The sequence below is a fragment of the Coregonus lavaretus genome, assembly GCF_964263955.1.
Source record: "Coregonus lavaretus genome assembly, chromosome: 18".
NCBI lineage: Eukaryota > Metazoa > Chordata > Actinopteri > Salmoniformes > Salmonidae > Coregonus > Coregonus lavaretus.
Window position 1 is genome coordinate 50,729,611 of NC_140005.1, and position 18,019 is coordinate 50,747,629.

An 18,019-nucleotide genomic window follows, 5' to 3' on the forward strand; every position below is an offset into this window, starting at 1 on the left:
TATTTCTGAACAAAAGAGCTGGATTCAGCTCCCAAAGGCATAATTAACTAGACAACCCCAGGTGTACTAGAAACATCAAACTGGCACATATGGTCTACCGTTATTCTTGTCCTCCATTCTCATGTATCAGAACCTGAGCGTTCAAAAGAGAAAACAAAAGCAGCTCATGCCAAGAAAGATGTGCATTGTATTATGTTGTCATTTTACTCCACTCCTTCTGGGGGTTTCAGACAGTAAACCTTAATCTGACCACTTTGGTAACTGAGTATGTGTTTTATTGAATCTGACATTTCTAAAGAAAAGACCAGATCAGTCATCATAAAGGAAGGTATGGCTGTAAAATCCATTTAATATCCAACTAGTGTAATATATTTGTGGCCTTAGTGGGAGGCGGTTTAGTATTTGCTATGAAAAATATTTGGACCATATTTTATTGCTTTGAACAGATTTTGTGATATTTTTACCAGCATACGTCCTAAAACCGTTTATAACCTCAATTGAGGTCCTCAATTGACTAAACCAAAATATAGAATAACATAACGTGGTATCCACATTTTCCCAACTTCCCATAACACATCTGTAATTATTTATTTATTTTTTTTACAGAATTTGAGGTCATTCATAGAAATGCTTCTATAACCAAGGAAAGAGTAAAAGTTGTGCCTATGAAGAAAGGTATTTATTTCCTTCTCAAATATGTTTTTGTTTGTCGTTGATAGTGAAACTAGAGATGGGTTATAATTTTGGATATGCCACTCCATTGGGATTACATTTCTGACCAATCATATTAGTTGCATAATTTGTGGGGGACGACATGTTTACTGTTGCATTGTTTACTCATGTTGTTGAAGACAAATTTAGTCTTACAAAAACTACAGCCATGTTGTTGATTACCTGGTTTTGTGTTGTTTTCTTCTTGACAAATCATGGACTAATTTTTCCTTCAAATGTCTTTTCATGTACTAGATCTTTCCATGGCCAAAGAGAAAGCCAAAGCGAGCCCTGCAAAGAAAGGTATGGATAGAATGTTAGGAACATTTATTGAATATTTACTGATTTGGATTATAGACATTTTGCTAAATGACTACAGTAGTGAATGCATTAATTTGCTGGACTTTTTTGTACTGGTCCACCGTGGGAATCAAACCACAACCACTACCATGCTCTACCAACTGAGCCACATGGGACTTAGTATTATGAATTGTTATTGCTTATAAACATCCATAGCCTCTTATAGATGAAGTCATAGAGCATTAGGATAAAAAAAAAAATCCCATTTAGCCTCTCCACATCTGATCATTTGATTTGCTATTGTTTCTATTGTCCTTCTTTGATTCAGAACCTAAGGCTGCAAATGAGAAGGCTAAACCAATGCCTATAAAGAAAGGTAGTGAATCACTGTTAATTGTTTATGTTCAATTATAAACTGGGTGGTTTGAGCCCTTAACGCTGATTGACTGACAGCCGTGGTATATCAGACCATATACCACGGGTATGACAAAACATTTATTTTTACTGCTCTAATTACGTTGGTAACCAGTTTATAATAGCAATAAGGCACCTTGGGGTTTGTGGTATATGGCCAATATACCACGGCTAAGGGCTGTATCCAGAAACTCCGCATTGTGTCATGCATAAAAACAGCCCTTAGCCATCATCAAGGCAAAGTGTGGCTATTTAAAGAATCTCAGATATAAAATATAATTTGATTTGTTTAACACTTTTTTGGTTACTACATGATTCCACGTGTGTTATTTCATAGTTTTGATGTCTTCACTATTATTCAACAATGTAAAAAAATAATTAAAATAAAGAAAAACCCTTGAATGAGTAGTTGTTCTATAACGTTTTAACGGTAGGGTATATCTATTCCAATTCAAACAGTCCAAACTGTTTTATTCCAATTAACATTCCAAGTTTTTTTTCCATTTATTTTACCAGGGAGTCCCATAACTTGAATATTTTTAAAATGTGAATTAAATGTGAATTAAATGTGAATTAAATTTGAATTAAATTTGAAATAAATTTGAAATAGATTTGAATTAAATTCTCCACTTCATGAGTGAATTCAAGAATTGAACTTGGAATTTAACCCAATTCTGCCTTATAGTTATATTTTTAGTCGTAAAAATGTGATTCCTTCTTGATTTTTTTTGTTTTTTAGAACCTGTGGTTCCAAAAGAAGAGAATTTCAAGTCAACACCAGTAAAGAAAGGTAAAGCAATGCAATGATATTGGAGTTGTTTATTTATTGTGATAAATAAGGTATACTAAATTGTTTTATTTGTTTAGAACCTGTTGCACTACCGGGGAAAGCACGGCCAAACACTGGAATCAAAGGTAGTAATGTCCCTGATCTTTTAATCATTGTTCTTTTTACATTTAATGTATTCATACTTTGGGAAGTGAAGCCATTGTTATATTGTATTTGAATTAATACATAAATCAACTTTGAGATAAAATGGTTAATACAAATGTTCATCCTAAAATTCTTATTTGGATTGTAAATGGTCTTTTTTTGACAGAACCTGAAGTCAGTCACAGAAATCACAGTCACATAAATGCCTCTCTTACCAAGGAGAGAGTTAAAGTTGTACTTGTGAAGAAAGGTATGTGTCATCACTTACAAATATCCATGTTTATGCCACTGTATTCATTATTTTAAACTTTTCTCCTTCTGACTGAAAATACCTAAAACACATCTTAATGTTTCTGTTTTGTTTAGACCTTGCAATGCACAACGATAAGGCAAAACCAAGCCTTGTTAAGAAAGGTATGAAGCATACAGTATACAAATATTTATACAGTGACTATAAAGATTATTTGATTTTCTGTTTTTCTTTTTTAAAATTCAGAGCCAGAGATTTTCTTACAATTTTCATATCCAAAATTCTTTACTAACCATACAAAATTCTCACATTAGTAAGTACATATTAGGATCCCACTTTCCCACAAGTGTCCCTAATACCTACACATACAGTGGGGAGAACAAGTATTTGATACACTGCCGATTTTGCAGGTTTTCCTACTTACAAAGCATGTAGAGGTCTGTAATTTTTATCAACTGTGAGAGACGGAATCTAAAACAAAATCCAGAAAATCACATTGTATGATTTGTAAGTAATTAATTTGCATTTTATTGCATGACATAAGTATTTGATACATCAGAAAAGCAGAACTTAATATTTGGTACAGAAACCTTTGTTTGCAATTACAGAGATCATACGTTTCCTGTAGGTCTTGACCAGGTTTTCACACACTGCAGCAGGGATTTTGGCCCACTCCTCCATACAGACCTTCTCCAGATCCTTCAGGTTTTGGGGCTGTCGCTGTGCAATACGGACTTTCAGCTCCCTCCAAAGATTTTCTATTGGGTTCAGGTCTGGAGACTGGCTAGGCCACTCCAGGACCTTGAGATGCTTCTTACGGAGCCACTCCTTAGTTGCCCTGGCTGTGTGTTTCGGGTCGTTGTCATGCTGGAAGACCCAGCCACGACCCATCTTCAATGCTCTTACTGAGGGAAGGAGGTTGTTGGCCAAGATCTCGCGATACATGGCCCCATCCATCCTCCCCTCAATACAGTGCAGTCGTCCTGTCCCCTTTGCAGAAAAGCATCCCAAAGAATGATGTTTCCACCTCCATGCTTCACGGTTGGGATGGTGTTCTTGGGGTTGTACTCATCCTTCTTCTTCCTCCAAACATGGCGAGTGGAGTTTAGACCAAAAAGCTCTATTTTTGTCTCATCAGACCACATGACCTTCTTCCATTCCTCCTCTGGATCATCCAGATGGTCATTGGCAAACTTCAGACGGGCCTGGACATGCGCTGGTTTGAGCAGGGGGACCTTGCGTGCGCTGCAGGATTTTAATCCATGACGGCGTAGTGTGTTACTAATGGTTTTCTTTGAGACTGTGGTCCCATTGACCAGGTCCTGCCGTGTAGTTCTGGGCTGATCCCTCACCTTCCTCATGATCATTGATGCCCCACGAGGTGAGATCTTGCATGGAGCCCCAGACCGAGGGTGATTGACTGTCATCTTGAACTTCTTTCCTTTTCTAATAATTGCGCCAACAGTTGTTGCCTTCTCACCAAGCTGCTTGCCTAATGTCCTGTAGCCCATCCCAGCCTTGTGCAGGTCTACAATTTTATCCCTGATGTCCTTACACAGCTCTCTGGTCTTGGCCATTGTGGAGAGGTTGGAGTCTGTTTGATTGAGTGTGTGGACAGGTGTCTTTTATACAGGTAACGAGTTCAAACAGGTGCAGTTAATACAGGTAATGAGTGGAGAACAGGAGGGCTTCTTAAAGAAAAACAAACAGGTCTGTGAGAGCCGGAATTCTTACTGGTTGGTAGGTGATCAAATACTTATGTCATGCAATAAAATGCAAATTATTACTTAAAAATCATACAATGTGATTTTCTGGATTTTTGTTTTACATTCCGTCTCTCACAGTTGAAGTGTACCTATGATAAAAATTACAGACCTCTACATGCTTTGTAAGTAGGAAAACCTGCAAAATCGGCAGTGTATCAAATACTTGTTCTCTCCACTGTATTTACATTGTACTTACAGTGCCTTCAGAAAGTATTCACACCCCTTGACTTCTTACACATTTTGTCGTGTTACAGCCTGAATTTAAAATGGGTTCAATTGAGATTTTGTGTCACTGGCCTACACACAATACCCCATAATGTCAAAGTGGAATTATGTTTTTAGACATTTTTACAAATGAATTAAAAATGAAAAGCTGAAATATCTTGAGTCAATAAGTATTCAACCCCTTTGTTATAAGTTCAGGAGTATAAATTGGCTTAACAAGTCAAATAATAAGTTGCATGTAATCACTGTGTGCAATACGTGATTAACATATTTTTTTTATATCTCTGTACCCCACAAATATAATTATCTGTAAGGTCCCTCAGTCGAGCAATGAATTTCAAATACAGATTCAACCACAAAGACCAGGGAGTTTTTCCAATGGCTCGCAAAGAAGGGCACCTATTGGTAGATGGGTAAAAAAAACAAAAAAACAGTCATTGAATATCCCTTTGACATGGTGAAGTTATTAATTACACTTTGAATGTTGTGTCAATACACCCAGTCACTAAAAAAATACAGGCGTCCTTCCTAACTCAGTTGTCGGAGAGGAAGGAAACCGCTCAGGGATTTCACCATGAGGCCAATGGTGATTTTAAAACAGTTACAGCTCAGCTGGTAGAGCACGGCGCTTGTAACGCCAAGGTAGTGGGTTCGATCCCCGGGACCACCCATACACAAAAATGTATGCACGCATGACTGTAAGTCGCTTTGGATAAAAGCGTCTGCTAAATGGCATATTATATTATATTATATATTATTATATTATATATTAAACTCTGTAACTGTAACTGGCTGTGATAGGAGAAAACTGAGAAAGGATCAACAACATTGAAGGCACTAAAGTAAAACTGCAAAAAAATTGGCAAAGAAATGAACTTTATGTCCTGAATACTAAGCGTTATGTTTGGGGAAAACCTAACACAACACATCAGTACCACTCTTCATATTTTCAAGCATGGTGGTGGCTGCATCATGTTATGGGTATGCTTGTCATCGGCAAGGACTAGGGATTTATTTTTTATTTTTATAAAAATAAACGGAATGGAGCTAAGCACAGAAACGATCCTAGTGTAAAACCTGGTTCAGTCTGCTTTCCACTGGGAGACAAATTCACCTTTCAGCAGGACAATAACCTAAAACACAAGGCCAAATATACACTGGAGTTATTTACCAAGATGACATTGACGACATTTAAGGACCAAAAAATGGACAGCTGTGCCATACAGATTGCAAAATGGTTGGGAAGAGATTTTCGATGTACCGATTCCATGGAACATGGTTTATGAACTGATACACAAAACGACGCCAGATTCAAAACTTAGAGTTTTCCAATTTAAATTATTATACAAAATGTTTTGCAACCAATAGACTGCTTTATATACAGTGGGGAGAACAAGTATTTGATACACTGCCGATTTTGCAGGTTTTCCTACTTACAAAGCATGTAGAGGTCTGTAATTTTTATCATAGGTACACTTCAACTGTGAGAGACAGAATCTAAAACAAAAATCCAGAAAATTAAATTGTATGATTTTTAAGTAATTAATTTGCATTTTATTGCATGACATAAGTATTTGATCACCTACCAACCAGTAAGAATTCCGGCTCTCACAGACCTGTTAGTTTTTCTTTAAGAAGCCCTCCTGTTCTCCACTCATTACCTGTATTAACTGCACCTGTTTGAACTCGTTACCTGTATAAAAGACACCTGTCCACACACTCAATCAAACAGACTCCAACCTCTCCACAATGGCCAAGACCAGAGAGCTGTGTAAGGACATCAGGGATAAAATTGTAGACCTGCACAAGGCTGGGATGGGCTACAGGACAATAGGCAAGCAGCTTGGTGAGAAGGCAACAACTGTTGGCGCAATTATTAGAAAATGGAAGAAGTTCAAGATGACGGTCAATCACCCTCGGTCTGGGGATCCATGCAAGATCTCACCTCGTGGGGCATCAATGATCATGAGGAAGGTGAGGGATCAGCCCAGAACTACATGGCAGGACCTGGTCAATGACCTGAAGAGAGCTGGGACCACAGTCTCAAAGAAAACCATTAGTAACACACTACGAAGTCATGGATTAAAATCCTGCAGCGCACGCAAGGTCCCCCTGCTCAAGCCAGCGCATGTCCAGGCCCATCTGAAGATTGCCAATGACCATCTGGATGATCCAGAGGAGGAATGGGAGAAGGTCATGTGGTCTGATGAGACAAAAATAGAGCTTTTTGGTCTAAACTCCACTCGCCGTGTTTGGAGGAAGAAGAAGGATGAAGAACACCATCCCAACCGTGAAGCATGGAGGTGGAAACATCATTCTTTGGGGATGCTTTTCTGCAAAGGGGACAGGATGACTGCACCGTATTGAGGGGAGGATGGATGGGGCCATGTATCGCAAGATCTTGGCCAACAACCTCCTTCCCTCAGTAAGAGCATTGAAGATGGGTCGTGGCTGGGTCTTCCAGCATGACAACGACCCGAAACACACAGCCAGGGCAACTAAGGAGTGGCTCCGTAAGAAGCATCTCAAGGTCCTGGAGTGGCCTAGCCAGTCTCCAGACCTGAACCCAATAGAAAATCTTTGGAGGGAGCTGAAAGTCCATATTGCCCAGTGACAGCCCTGAAACCTGAAGGATCTGGAGATGGTCTGTATGGAGGAGTGGGCCAAAATCCCTGCTGCAGTGTGTGCAAACCTGGTCAAGACCTAAAGGAAACGTATGATCTCTGTTATTCCAAACAAAGGTTTCTGTACCAAATATTAAGTTATGCTTTTCTGATGTATCAAATACTTATGTCATGCAATAAAATGCAAATTAATTACTTAAAAATCATACAATGTGATTTTCTGGATTTTTGTTTTAGATTCCGTCTCTCACAGTTGAAGTGTACCTATGATAAAAATTACAGACCTCTACATGCTTTGTAAGTAGGAAAACATGCAAAATCGACAGTGTATGAAATACTTGTTCTCCCCACTGTATGATGGATACAACCATCCCAGCTCTGCAGATTTTGCTGCGAAGAGAAATAATTATTTGTTTTGGTACTGTCCATACAGTGCATACGGAAAGTATTCAGACCCCTTCACTTTTTCCACATTTTGTTACGTTACAGCCTTAATCTAAAATTGATTAAATTGTTTGTTTTTTCCTCTAAATGGATTACATTTTAGTTTTTTCCTCATCAATCTACACAAAATACCCCATGATGACAAAGAAAAAAACAGGTTTAAACATTTTTGCAAATGTATTAAAATAAAAAACAGAAATATCACATTTACATACATATACAGATGAAGCACCTTTGCCAGCAATTACAGCCTTGAGTCTTCTGGGTATGACGCTACAAGCTTGGCAGACCTGTATTTAGGGAGTTTCTCACATTTTTCTCTGCAGATCCTCTCAAGCTCTGTCAGGTTGGATGGGGAGCGTCACCTCACAGCTATTTTCAGTTCTCTCCAGAGATGTTCGATTGCGTTCAAGTCCGGGCTCTGGCTGGGCCACTCAAGGACATTCAGAGACTTATCCCAAAGCCACTCCTGCGTTGTCTTGGCTGTGTGCTTAGGGTCGTTGTCCTGTTGGAAGGTGAACATTCGCCCCAGTCTGAGGTCTTGAGGGCTTTAGAGCAGGTTTTCATCAAGGATCTCTCTGTACTTTGCTCCATTTATCTTTCCCTTGATCCTGACTAGTCTCCCAGTCCCTGCCGCTGAAAAACATCCCCACAGCATGATGCTGCCACCATCATGCTTCACCGTAGGGATGGTGCCAGGTTTCCTCCAGACGTGACGCTTGGCATTCAGGCCAAAGAGTTCAATCTTGGTTACATCAGACCAGAGAATCTTGTTTCTCATGGTCTGAGAGTCTTTAGGTGCCTTTTGGAAAAGTGCAAGCAGGTTGTCATGTGCCTTTTACTGAGGAGTGTCTTACATCTGGCCACTCTACCATAATGGCCTGATTGGTGGAGTGCTGCAGAGATGGTTGTCCTTCTGGAAGATTCTCCCATCTCCACAGAGCTAGAGCTCTGTCAGAGTATTTCTGTTGTTAAAAAAAATAACTGTTTTCACTTTGTCATTATGGGGTATTGTGTGTAGATTGCTGAGGAAAAAACCCATTTAATCAATTTCAGAATAAGGCTGTAACGTAACAAAATGTGGAAAAAGTCGTGGGGTCTTAATACTGTAAATTGACGGGTATATGTCACACATTGGTTTATCTATATCTGGCTAAGGCATGCACAAATTGAGATATATATCTTACATTTTACTTATAGGGTGAGAGGTGCTAAAGAAATGTAATGCATAATGAAAATGTCGAAGTTTTATTACACAAACATATATTTTTCAGACCTATTAGTTGACTGGGTGCTCTCTCCTGCTAAATCAGATACTTTCAAAGACAAGGTCAAACCAGTCCATATAAAGAAAGGTATTGATGTTCCATATCTACAATAGTTTTGGGGTTTTGTAGAATACCTAGATACTTATGCTCAGCGTTTGTTCGTTAGCTCTGTTTGTTAGTAGAGTACTGCTCCACTTATCATGGCTTCTCAAAATGTGATTGTGTTTCATTCTTGTTTGATTTAGAGTCTGAAGCTTATAAAGGGAAAGCCAAAGTAGCAGCGCCTGAGAAAGGTACAGTTATAGAAAAATATTGATGCATAGGTGTAATTCCATTACTTTAGTATGATCAATAGAGTTTATTTCAAATGTACAGTATGAGCAGGAAAACTCATTGCCCCCCCTCTAACTTGATATCAAAAGGTAATATCCCTTTATAAAGTGAACATATTGTCTCTTATTGCAATACCTGTCCCATTCAGTTCCGCACACACAGAATATAACTTAATGGCCAAGCCAGCCCCAGCAAAGAAAGGCAATAGAACTTGCTCCCATTTTTCTTACTTAACGAATTTATTTGATAACAATCCTAGCATCCTTGGTATTTCATTGTTGTTTATTATGTAACGGTATCATGTAATTCATGTCGACAGTATATACAGTACATTAGATACCTGATGTCTGACTTTGGGTAACATTTTTAATAGAAATTGTTAGTTGTGCTTTATGTACGCCCTAACCTCCATTGTAACTATTATCATTGTACTTAAATTGCTGTCTTTGTTTAGAACCTGAGGCTCCCAACAAGAAGGCCAAACCAGCATCTCATAAGAAAGGTACTGATTCAATTCAAGGTTTTGTTTTTCAGGGAAACATTTATTTAGCAGTAGATCGAATTACACATCTTTTCATTTATTTTGATTCAGCGGTGGTGAAATATGTATATTTGTGTAATTTGATTCAGAACCCGCTCTTAAAGAAACTACCAAACCAGCCCTTCTAAAGAAAGGCACTGACAATGTTTAATCTCTCTAGTTTATTTTCAATACTCTATTATTCTAATTATCTCATTATGGACTGTATCTTTGTCCATTGTAGTTGATAATATAACTCATAAAAGGTTCATAATTATCAACTAATACTTGAAGCATCTATTCCAACTGTGTCAAACATCCCAACATTATGAATTCAGGAGTATTTATTGGCAAGGCATGATATGAAGTGTGGCCCCCCGAACCTCAGTGAAGACAGCCTGCAGTGCAAAATTAGTTTGACACCCCTGATTTCACTGTGATTAATAATGAACAGATGATTACTTTTGGTTTGCTAATTGTACAGTGTTAGGGGACATCCAGAATTTCCTGTACACTCTGACCAATCATTCTGACATGTTTTTGTTTGTTTGTAACTCATTTCTTAATACTTGTTCATGCTCATTAGACTGTGTTTACAATTGTAGAGATGCTGTATAGGTGCTTGCTTGCATGTTATTTATCACTGTTCTTATAAATAGTAAAAATAGTATCCTCTGTTTATGTTTTTAGAGCCTGAGGCTCCCAAAGAGAAGGCCAAGCCAGCGGCTCCTACAAAAGGTAAAAAAAAATGTGTCACACTTTAAACAAACTTAATTTTCTCAACTCTCCATGACGTGTAAAAATGTATATTTTTCACAGAACCTGATGTAAGTCATAGAAATGCTTCTATTACAAAGGAGAGAGGTAAAGTGTTGTCTATGAAGAAAGGTATTAAATTCCTTCCAAATTATATGCATAATAAATATTTCTGTAAGTTAAACTAGAGATGGTGTAGAATGTTGAGATATGCCACTTCATTGATTTACAATGGGGGTTTTCAAGAGAAAGGGGAAGATTTCACATGGGATTACATTTGACTAATCATATAGCCGCATATTAGCAGCACCTATGAATGCTTCATAGAGCATTCGTAAAGTCTTCATAAACACTTCATAGATGTTTAAAAAATCCTTCAACAGAAAAGTCATACTACATAGGTGATAAAGGGTCCTTACATCAGGTACCCTTTCACTACCCATATAGCATGGGATTTGTTTATGAATTGTTTCAAAAACATCTATATATTTATTATTATATACTGTACATTTAAGTTGTTCATGTGGATTATGTTCCTGTAGGCCTATCTACAGTTAAAGGTATCTTTGTTCCATTTGATTTAGTCTCTCCTGAAAGAGAAGACCAAAACATCAGAGACTTGATCCAAGTTTCTTTGTTCATGCTATTTCTTTAAAGTTAGGAAATTGTATAATGGCATAACCAGAGGCTATGAAAGGATAGGCCAAACCAGTCCATGAAAAGAAAGTCAGCTACCAAGCACTGTTTCGCTTCCATAGAGGTAGATTTATGAATGCTTATTAGAGGCTTTCCTCAGTGCTGTAGGTTAGTAGCTGCAGGGGTGTCCTAGCTACCTAGCTATATCTTGCATAATCATTGGACTGAATGTCCTGTCAACGAATTGAACATTTGTTGATTCTTGTTTGGTTTAGAATCAGAGGCTCGCAGAGAGAAGACCAAACCAGTGGCTCCTACAAAAGGTAAATGTACTCAACATGTTCACTTCCAGTAAATGAAAAGTATGTCTATGTGAATTACAGAATTAGCCTTATGATCCACCAGAAGAATGGTTTGTTTTCAATTCAGAGCATGTTCTGCTTAACTGCTCATTAGCCAGCAAGGAATCACTGGCTGCCATTCATCTTTAATGTTTCTGGTTGTATATCAACATTGTTTTTTTTATGTTGTTTCTGGTTGTGAGCATGCTCTTTCCATTTCACAGAGATTGAGGTTAAAAAGCAGACAAAACAAGCACTCACAAAAAAGGTATTCGTTGTTAAATGGGCTGCAACCCAATCTCCAAATAAAACGGCAACCTGTGGCATAACTGCCGCAACAGAATTATGCCATGGCTTGACGTTTTAAATATGCCATGTGGTGCCTTATCTTAGCTGCCACAAAATGTACACCATGGCTTGAAGTTTTAATTACGCCATGTTGTGCCATATCTTAGCTGTCAGTCAAACTCTGCAAAAGTGAAACTAAAACTTAAGTTTAGGCATTAATCTGAGTGGTTAAGTTAAGGGTTAAGGTTTGAGAATGGCATTTTAAAAAATTAGTGTCTAGTAGTGATGCACGGGTTGACTCATAACCTGCAGTCCCTGCTGTTATATCCGGAGGGAGGGTGGGTTTATGATCATGAAATGGATGAAGGGCGGGTGGGTGGCGGGCGGGTTGAATAAAGACAAAACAATACCTTAAATCCATAGGGCTAAAGAAAATTGAAAGCTGTGAAAACAACCCAACATGTTTCTGATAAGATTTCAGTTTGGCTTGGATGCAAATTTTATGTGGTTGAAATACTATCAGCTGATAATGACAGCACCTCTACAGACATTTTGCATTCTCTCTTCGATGCTGAAAGAAAGAAATCCTATTTCTCCACTCCTGTTCCCAAGTCAAAATGGAAATCCAATTCTGGCCCGCCCTTCGATGTCATTTGGAAATTTTGCACAGAAAATCCTATTTTTTATACATTTTTATTGCATTTGATCCGCTGGTCCCTAAACGCCTTTGCTCCTCGAATGAAGCAGAGATGACAGAGAAACTTTACCGATGTCAACTAGATTGAAGCATTCATTCTATCAATTTATGACATTCTGATGAGCAAGAGTTTACTCCACAAAGGAACTTTGCTCCATTTATCTTTCCCTTGATCCTGACTAGTCTCCCAGTCCCTGCCGCTGAAAAACATCCCCACAGCATGATGCTGCCACCATCATGCTTCACCGTAGGGATGGTGCCAGGTTTCCTCCAGACGTGACGCTTGGCATTCAGGCCAAAGAGTTCAATCTTGGTTACATCAGACGAGAGAATCTTGTTTCTCATGGTCTGAGAGTCTTTAGGTGCCTTTTGGAAAAGTGCAAGCAGGTTGTCATGTGCCTTTTACTGAGGAGTGTCTTACATCTGGCCACTCTACCATAATGGCCTGATTGGTGGAGTGCTGCAGAGATGGTTGTCCTTCTGGAAGATTCTCCCATCTCCACAAAGGAACTCTAGAGCTCTGTCAGAGTATTTCTGTTGTTAAAAAAAATAACTGTTTTCACTTTGTCATTATGGGGTATTGTGTGTAGATTGCTGAGGAAAAAACCCATTTAATCAATTTCAGAATAAGGCTGTAACGTAACAAAATGTGGAAAAAGTCGTGGGGTCTTAATACTGTAAATTGACGGGTATATGTCACACATTGGTTTATCTATATCTGGCTAAGGCATGCACAAATTGAGATATATATCTTACATTTTACTTATAGGGTGAGAGGTGCTAAAGAAATGTAATGCATAATGAAAATGTCGAAGTTTTATTACACAAACATATATTTTTCAGACCTATTAGTTGACTGGGTGCTCTCTCCTGCTAAATCAGATACTTTCAAAGACAAGGTCAAACCAGTCCATATAAAGAAAGGTATTGATGTTCCATATCTACAATAGTTTTGGGGTTTTGTAGAATACCTAGATACTTATGCTCAGCGTTTGTTCGTTAGCTCTGTTTGTTAGTAGAGTACTGCTCCACTTATCATGGCTTCTCAAAATGTGATTGTGTTTCATTCTTGTTTGATTTAGAGTCTGAAGCTTATAAAGGGAAAGCCAAAGTAGCAGCGCCTGAGAAAGGTACAGTTATAGAAAAATATTGATGCACAGGTGTAATTCCATTACTTTAGTATGATCAATAGAGTTTATTTCAAATGTACAGTATGAGCAGGAAAACTCCTTGCCCCCCCTCTAACTTGATATCAAAAGGTAATATCCCTTTATAAAGTGAACATATTGTCTCTTATTGCAATACCTGTCCCATTCAGTTCCGCACACACAGAATATAACTTAATGGCCAAGCCAGCCCCAGCAAAGAAAGGCAATAGAACTTGCTCCCATTTTTCTTACTTAACGAATTTATTTGATAACAATCCTAGCATCCTTGGTATTTCATTGTTGTTTATTATGTAACGGTATCATGTAATTCATGTCGACAGTATATACAGTACATTAGATACCTGATGTCTGACTTTGGGTAACATTTTTAATAGAAATTGTTAGTTGTGCTTTATGTACGCCCTAACCTCCATTGTAACTATTATCATTGTACTTAAATTGCTGTCTTTGTTTAGAACCTGAGGCTCCCAACAAGAAGGCCAAACCAGCATCTCATAAGAAAGGTACTGATTCAATTCAAGGTTTTGTTTTTCAGGGAAACATTTATTTAGCAGTAGATCGAATTACACATCTTTTCATTTATTTTGATTCAGCGGTGGTGAAATATGTATATTTGTGTAATTTGATTCAGAACCCGCTCTTAAAGAAACTACCAAACCAGCCCTTCTAAAGAAAGGCACTGACTGTTTAATCTCTCTAGTTTATTTTCAATACTCTATTATTCTAATTATCTCATTATGGACTGTATCTTTGTCCATTGTAGTTGATAATATAACTCATAAAAGGTTTATAATTATCAACTAATACTTGAAGCATCTATTCCAAGTGTGTCAAACATCCCAACATTATGAATTCAGGAGTATTTATTGGCAAGGCATGATATGAAGTGTGGCCGCCCGAACCTCAGTGAAGACAGCCTGCAGTGCAAAATTAGTTTGACACCCCTGATTTCACTGTGATTAATAATGAACAGATGATTACTTTTGGTTTGCTAATTGTACAGTGTTAAGGGACATCCAGAATTTCCTGTACACTCTGACCAATCATTCTGACATGTTTTTGTTTGTTTGTAACTCATTTCTTAATACTTGTTCATGCTCATTAGACTGTGTTTACAATTGTAGAGATGCTGTATAGGTGCTTGCTTGCATGTTATTTATCACTGTTCTTATAAATAGTAAAAATAGTATCCTCTGTTGATGTTTTTAGAGCCTGAGGCTCCCAAAGAGAAGGCCAAGCCAGCGGCTCCTACAAAAGGTTAAAAAAAATGTGTCACACTTTAAACAAACTTAATTTTCTCAACTCTCCATGACGTGTAAAAATGTATATTTTTCACAGAACCTGATGTAAGTCATAGAAATGCTTCTATTACAAAGGAGAGAGGTAAAGTTGTGTCTATGAAGAAAGGTATTAAATTCCTTCCAAATTATATGCATAATAAATATTTCTGTAAGTTAAACTAGAGATGGTGTAGAATGTTGAGATATGCCACTTCATTGATTTACAATGGGGGTTTTCAAGAGAAAGGGGAAGATTTCACATGGGATTACATTTGACTAATCATATAGCCGCATATTAGCAGCACCTATGAATGCTTCATAGAGCATTCGTAAAGTCTTCATAAACACTTCATAGATGTTTAAAAAATCCTTCAACAGAAAAGTCATACTACATAGGTGATAAAAGGTCCTTACATCAGGTACCCTTTCACTACCCATATAGCATGGGATTTTTTTATGAATTGTTTCAAAAGCATCTATATATTTATTATTATATACTGTACATTTAAGTTGTTAATTTGGATTATGTTCCTGTAGGCCTATCTACAGTTAAAGGTATCTTTGTTCCATTTGATTTAGTCTCTCCTGAAAGAGAAGACCAAAACATCAGAGACTTGATCCAAGTTTCTTTGTTCATGCTATTTCTTTAAAGTGAGGAAATTGTATAATGGCATAACCAGAGGCTATGAAAGGATAGGCCAAACCAGTCCATGAAAAGAAAGTCAGCTACCAAGCACTGTTTCGCTTCCATAGAGGTAGATTTATGAATGCTTATTAGAGGCTTTCCTCAGTGCTGTAGGTTAGTAGCTGCAGGGGTGTCCTAGCTACCTAGCTATATCTTGCATAATCATTGGACTGAATGTCCTGTCAAAGAACTGAACATTTGTTGATTCTTGTTTGGTTTAGAATCAGAGGCTCGCAGAGAGAAGACCAAACCAGTGGCTCCTACAAAAGGTAAATGTACTCAACATGTTCACTTCCAGTAAATGAAAAGTATGTCTATGTGAAGTACAGAATTAGCCTTATGATCCACCAGCAGAATGGTTTGTTTTCAATTCAGAGCATGTTCTGCTTAACTGCTCATTAGCCAGCAAGGAATCACTGGCTGCCATTCATCTTTAATGTTTCTGGTTGTATATCAACATTGTTTTTTTATGTTGTTTCTGGTTGTGAGCATGCTCTTTCCATTTCACAGAGATTGAGGTTAAAAAGCAGACAAAACAAGCACTCACAAAAAAGGTATTCGTTGTTAAATGGGCTGCAACCCAATCTCCAAATAAAACGGCAACCTGTGGCATAACTGCCGCAACAGAATTATGCCATGGCTTGACGTTTTAAATATGCCATGTGGTGCCTTATCTTAGCTGCCACAAAATGTACACCATGGCTTGAAGTTTTAATTACGCCATGTTGTGCCATATCTTAGCTGTCAGTCAAACTCTGCAAAAGTGAAACTAAAACTTAAGTTTAGGCATTAATCTGAGTGGTTAAGTTAAGGGTTAAGGTTTGAGAATGGCATTTAAAAAAATTAGTGTCTAGTAGTGATGCACGGGTTGACTCATAACCTGCAGTCCCTGCTGTTATATCCGGAGGGAGGGTGGGTTTATGATCATGAAATGGATGAAGGGCGGGTGGGTGGCGGGCGGGTTGAATAAAGACAAAACAATACCTTAAATCCATAGGGCTAAAGAAATTTGAAAGCTGTGAAAACAACCCAACATGTTTCTGATAAGATTTCAGTTTGGCTTGGATGCAAATTTTATGTGGTTGAAATACTATCAGCTGATAATGACAGCACCTCTACAGACATTTTGCATTCTCTCTTCGATGCTGAAAGAAAGAAATCCTATTTCTCCACTCCTGTTCCCAAGTCAAAATGGAAATCCAATTCTGGCCCGCCCTTCGATGTCATTTGGAAATTTTGCACAGAAAATCCTATTTTTTATACATTTTTATTGCATTTGATCCGCTGGTCCCTAAACGCCTTTGCTCCTCGAATGAAGCAGAGATGACAGAGAAACTTTACCGATGTCAACTAGATTGAAGCATTCATTCTATCAATGTATGACATTCTGATGAGCAAGAGTTTATTTAGTCTTCTAGGGCAACATATACAGTGCCTTGCAAAAGTATTCATCCCCCTTGGTGTTTTTCCTATTTTGTTGCATTACAACCTGTAATTTAAATTGATTTTTATTTGGAATTCATGTAATGGACATACACAAAATAGTCCAAATTGGTGAAGTGAAATGAAAAAAATAACGTTTCAAAAAATTCTAAAAAATAAATAACAAAAAAATGGTGCGTGCGTATGTATTCATTTGCTATGAAGCCCCTAAATAAGATCTGGTGCAACCAATTACCTTCAGAAGTCACATAATTAGTTAAATAAAGTCCACCAGTGTGCAATCTAAGTGTCACATGATCTGTCACACGATCTCAGTATATATACACCTGTTCTGAAAGGCCCCAGAGTCTGCAACACCACTAAGCAAGGGGCACCACCAAGCAAGCGGCACCATGAACACCAAGGAGCTCTCCAAACAGGTTAGGGACAAAGTTGTTATATAATAGTTATAGTTTTATATAAACACCATTTGTTTTGTTTTAGTTAATTTTAATAAGCAGAATTAGAACCATGAATCCCCTTTAAAAGGGATTGATTTACTTCAGCTGTATCTTTTTTTTTTTACAAAGTAACCTTTTTGTGAATCCTTCTGCGAAAGTGTTCGGTCTGTTTTTACATGTTTATACTATGTACAGTAGATTGCATGTGGTTTATATGTACTGAGAGATTGTATATTTTCCCTTCAATATACAACCGCTATCCTCCCCTCACAGCCTATATTGTCAATCAACACTACACAATATTCAACTGAAATATAATGTTTGTATGACTTTGTGATGTTTTGTCATTTCACTACATTTGTGAAATGATCAGCTTTAGGACAAGCAAAACCATTTTGTCCTAAACCTGATGTTGATTTCACACCCTCAAGTTCTGAATAAAGTAGGAACAAGAAATTACATAGCATTATTGCCCCGTGTAGGTCAGTTGGTAGA